Genomic DNA, 6031 nt, shown 5'->3' on the forward strand with positions numbered 1-6031 from the left:
TTGAGTTATGATTAAGCATTGTTGATATTCACAAGATTGAAGTTGTTTATTGTTAAAGTTGTCATAATTGTTAAACTAGTTGATGTCAAGTATTCTTATGAATATTGATCTTGACTGAGATATGTTTACTTTGTTTGACTGAGTTTGAGTTTGGGAACTTTGTATTAGTTTTTCAGTATACTGATTCAGCCCCCCCCTCAGTATTCTATCGGATACTTATTCTTTCATCATACCTTCAATCTCTTACTAATGTGAAACCATCATGTTGTGAAGAGATTTAGGTGCATATGCAACAAGCTCGTTCACCATGGAAATCAACATTGACTTTGAAACAAAGTCTTCTAGAAGCTCCGTTCTGCAAAGAAAACCTCCAATCATTGGAGAACCTTTAAAGATGTTATATTTCTCCGATTTGCTGCCAATTTTATCCTAGGAGAATAGAGATAAATGTATATAATTTCCTACCAACAGGTTAATCATATGCATTCTACATTTTGAATTGTATTTATGTATACTTTAATTTGTAAAAATATTGAGATTTTTTTCCCCAAACATAGTTATTATGCCAATTTTTGTGTGGACTAAATGAAAATCAAATTTTATGGTTTAGAATGGGTGTTAGGAACTTTTGGTACCAAATGGTATCTTTATTTTTAATAATTTAAATTTTAAAAGTTTAGTGAAGTTTGAAGCTATCCCAATAGTGTTTTGAGAATTTTTTTTGTTTTTTTGTTTTTGGTTTATTGGAAAGTTGCAAAAATTTGAATTTTTTGGATAAAAAATGATTTATTGATGTGGGAATGAAAATATAGTTTGTAAATTTTTTAAAGGAATCTATTGGAAAAATCTTGAATTTTTTTATTACAAGTTATATTTGTGCATTTCTTATGCCACATTCATTAGTTAATTTGATGACCTTATGATGTAGATATTAGAGAGGGTAATGTGAGTAGCTCCCTATGTAAAACATGATTTACTTATTGAAACCCTTGCAACATAAATTAGCAACATAACAACATCACATGACATAAGATTTACCTAGAGAAAGTCTTTTGAGAAATGACTCTACTAAGAAGATAAGTCAAGTATGCATTATCAACAATTAAAAGGTATTAAAATTTACATTCAATTCCATTCTCCTCTTTTAATCCAACATGGAAACATGTATGTGCCTATAAACAATCTCTATATGCCTTCACCTATCCTTATTCCTATAGAGTAACTCTATATTCAACTATTCTTCACTTTATACGTCCAAAGATTTGTTTATATATAGAATGACAAGAGCTTCCAAAACTACCAAAAAATGCATATAAAGAAGGCTCTTCATTTGAAACATCTCTAACCCTTGGATTACTTCAATAAAATATAAAAGGACAATGCTTTTGGATCCAATACTTTTCCTCTAGAATCTAGATGCCCAGACATAGAAAATTAGCATTACACTGAATGTAACAATTGATGGACTACCATGAGAGATGGGTAAAAGCACAAACTTGTGTCACACTTTTATAAAGGAACCAACCAACCAACACAACTAAAATTGTTTAACTTAGACTGCATAAAAGAAACATTTCTAAATTGAATTTTGAAATGATATAAACTGATCAAATGTAGAAATATTAATGAAATTTAGGTCTGTTATTTTTAATTTTTTTTTTGAAAAAAAATTTGATATTTTTTTTTATAAATTCAAAGACAGATGTTCTAGTCGGTGTCACCAAAAACAATGAAAACGGACTTTTTAAATTTTTTTTCCCAAATAGAGAACATATATATGCAGTGTTAAAAAAATCTATTTAATTTTCATGTATATTTTTCTCGTTATAATATTTTGAAGTCCAACATAGCTAAATTTGACAGTTTTCATTTAGTGTCACCTTTTGACTACTAAATTTATCATTAACCGGAAAAAAAAAAACCCTTTTCGAGAAGATTCTTTCATCTAGTGAAATTTTTAAATTTTTTTTTTTTCTAATATCATTTGTTTTTAAATTTTTTAATAGGCCTCTTTTTTGACTTCAAAAAGATACTCGCAATGTTTAATTAATAAAAAAAATTAAAATTAATCAAAATACTAAAAAAAATTATATGGCTAGATTTGATACTTCGAGCTCTACGAAAGGGTATTTTTCAATTTTTGTAAAAAAATATTCCACTTGAAGAAAAATTGAGCAGAAGTGAAAAATTTCAAAAATACAGAGTTTTTCACCTTTTTGTGCCACATCACATGACACATAGGCTAGTCCGGCCGAACTCAGTCCGGTCGGACTAACCTTAGTTTTAATAATAAAAAAAAATTGAATTTTTTTTGAATGGAAGCATTTGAACTAAATGAGTCTGACTGGACTTCCGACACCATTTCGCTGTCACGCAGGCACCACGTGACACCACACGATGCCACGTGGCCTGGGGGTAGTCCGGCTGGACAACCCTCAGTTGGCCCAAAGTGTGACATAGCTCCATGATTTTGCCCAGATGCCTATTATCTCTTGCAAGTGTCCACTTGGAGAAGCCAAAAGATCACTCATTTGTCTACTTTTTATGTTATTAATTATTCCATTCTAGGCATAATAATAGTAGGTTTTAGGCCTTATCCAAACATATAAACTTTTTACTTGACTACTTTTGGTTGCAATTGCCTCAACCCATTCAAAATTGTGAAGGCTCTTTGTTCCTTTATTATAAGAAGTTTAAGTCCAAGAGAATAGATAATTTATTCTTAGGTAGTTCCTCAAGTCTCACTCTAACTTCTATCCCTAAGGATCTTATGACATCTATGGATATGATAATAACTCTTCCATTCTACTAGGTAATGAGTGAACCACATGCTATATCGATAATCCTTCTCCCTCATAGAGAGTCTATTAATATATATGATAGGTTCCACCTTCGTCATCCTATAAAGGACATGAATAAAATTCTCTACACCATCTATACCTCCTCCTATCTCTTATCTTTTAGATGTTCCACATGTTCCTTTTTCAATTCCTAGAGAAAAGGAATAAGATGAATCCTCGTTGAGTGATACCCAACCCCCTTCTAGAAAATCTCTAAACCTTGACTAATGAAATTTTAGTTGAAGAGAATACCACAAAAGATATTGTTTTATATCTCATGATCTTTCTATGAGAAGTGAGTCTTTCCCTAAGAAATTGGATGTTAATATGGCCCTACCTCCTCAATATTTCCTACCAAAATCTACTCCTAATATTCACTCTTATCTTATCCAACCCAATTAGAGCTCAAGTTTTTGATTCCCAATGATTCTTCTATTCCTCCTTCTACAATGGCCTATAATTCTCATGGTGATGCTAATAGCACTATTGCACCACATACTGTGATTAACATGGATGATCATATAGATAACATGGTTGAAACTATACACTGTGATCTCATTTATAATATTGTGAGTTCTTGATGGAACCCCCTACCCATCTCCTTGGTTTGAAATCTGATTTTCGGCTAGTTGCTTCCACTCCTTCCATAGACCTATGCATGGAATTGGGGATGTAGGGGAGTATTTGTCATGCTATATATAGGTGGCCCTTGATATGTTTATCCAACTATGTCTTATACTCCTCTCACTGCTCTGTCCTCACTATTGAATGCTCCATCAAAGATGAAGTCTCTTTTTTCTTGTTTTGTGTTGGGGAGATATTACTCTCATGCATGTTATATTGTTCTTGAAGGTGGAGGCAAGGCACTATTGGAATCAAGGAACACTGAGAGGGGGGGGGGGGTGAATTAGTGTTTTGCAATTTTTAATCTTCTTTAATTGTCCTTTAATCCACTTATTTCAAATGAACAAGAAAGATAAGCATAAGCAAAGCACACTCAAAACTACCGCCATAACACAAAGATTTTGTACGTGGAAAACCCGATCAAGGAAAAATCCACGATGGGAATTATACCCACAGTAAGATGATACTTTGTTAGAAGTATGTGAGAAGTTTACATAGGAATGCACATGCATTTAGGCTTACTGCTCAAATACAATAATTATTTTAGGACAATATAATATTGCATAACAAATTATATATTAATCTAATAATAACGAAACAAAATAATAAGAGAAGCGAGAATGTTTTTTATCAAGTTAGCTGGGAGAAGGCTCGAATCCTATAGAACAACAAAATCAGAGAGTAGTAGCAAAAGGTCTGACATCAAATAGCTAGCATAAGCACCACTACCATCCACTCTAAAAAATAGTAAAAAATCATCATGTCATTGTAACTAAACATACTATTATGATCTAATCACCATCTATCTAAAATATTGCTAATAGCAATACGATATAAAGAGTTAACAAACTTAACAGAGTATTTAACAGTAATGATGCTTATGGCATGCAGGCCAATTCCTTAAATAATGCTTAAAATAGCTACTACTAACTATAGTAGAGATAATAAAAAACAGAAACAAGAACTGAATTGCTTAGTCATTCTTAATCAAATTCTAGTTGCGCTCTGGCCTGTGCACTTGGTCATTCCAAATCTCTGTATGAGTGATCTCCTTCTTATCATTTTCCTTGTCCAATTTCCCCTCCTTAAGTATGGAAGGATCAACTACCAATAAATTAGTGCCTTGATCTATAAAAAATAGACTCACTGTTTAAAATCAAATGGAAGCATTTGTATAAGTATGAGCATATGAGAATGATGTCAATCAAATCAAATCAAAGAAAAGAACTAGAAGTATTCTTTAAAATCATATTAGTACATCTACAATTTCATCGATATACACTTCACATTCTAATAGAAGAATCACTTGATATTAAACCTACTTTAATAACCTTTAATTGAGTAAGGTAACTGCATGTGCTACAATGAAAATATTCTTAAAAAAATTGAAATTTTTTTATAGATGATGTGATAACTTCAACTAATTAAAGAAAATTAAAAAAACAGAAAATTTAACCCAAAATTATATTTTAATCTCCTATAATTGTTATCCAACTATAGATACATTCAAACTATGGAGAGGATTTTCTACATGCAAGCATCTTCTCCAAATTTCATAGACACGAGAAACACTAGAAATTAGAAATTTATTTTAGTTAAAAAATATTTATCACTAGTAAATCAAGAGAATTTATATTTATAATCCACTAATTGTGTCTTAAATTAACCATATATCTTTGACCTATCCCAATGTCTATGCTAGAAATTTTTGAGACAACATTTTATAAACAATTTCTTTTCTGCATTTGTTGCTACAAGGAAATAAATTCATCACAAGCTTAATAATACAACTAGTCTAGATTTATGGAATAAATTTAATCGTTAAGGGTCTACTTGTAAAATACAAATACCTTTGTATTTAGAAAGATAATCTACAATATATGATTTCTTATTTAAAAAAAAGATTCCTTAGATGTGTGCACATATGGTGTCTTCTAAGACACAATTTTATTAATTTCTAGTATTATATAAATTTTTGAAGAGTCATCTATACCTTAAGGACTCAAACCTTATCTTAATGTCAGAAAATGGTATGAGAATAAATTTTATCTTCATAAACTTAATGGATACGTTCTGATTTAGAAATCATATAACCCATAAATTATATTGACTTTTGTATAATCCAATCATTTCATTCCAAATCCATCGAATTTCCTCATATAAGTCCATTAAGTCTAGGTACAATCTGAATTAGTTTACATAGTAAACATCAAGTTTTCGATGTTCCTTCTCAATTTAGATTTGGATTATTAATCTGTTAAATTACTTTTCATTACTTTTTATAATTACTTGTTAAGATCAGGTGGCACTCCTTTGTTTGTTAATGTGGAGATTAAACACTAATAAATAATAATTCCTTTACCACTAATAATTGATCCACAATGAAACATGTCCATGTATTAATTTTGAGTAATTATGATCAACAACTCATATTGTTTAACAAATAACCAATACTCAAGGGAAAAATCAGGAGAGAAGATGAAAAGGTCACTACTATTTTTTTATTTCATTAAGGTTTTTAAGAAATGAATACATTAGAAGCATTAGCATTATTAAGTTCAATAATA

Source organism: Cryptomeria japonica, chromosome 5, assembly GCF_030272615.1.
Source record: "Cryptomeria japonica chromosome 5, Sugi_1.0, whole genome shotgun sequence".
Classification (NCBI taxonomy): domain Eukaryota; kingdom Viridiplantae; phylum Streptophyta; class Pinopsida; order Cupressales; family Cupressaceae; genus Cryptomeria; species Cryptomeria japonica.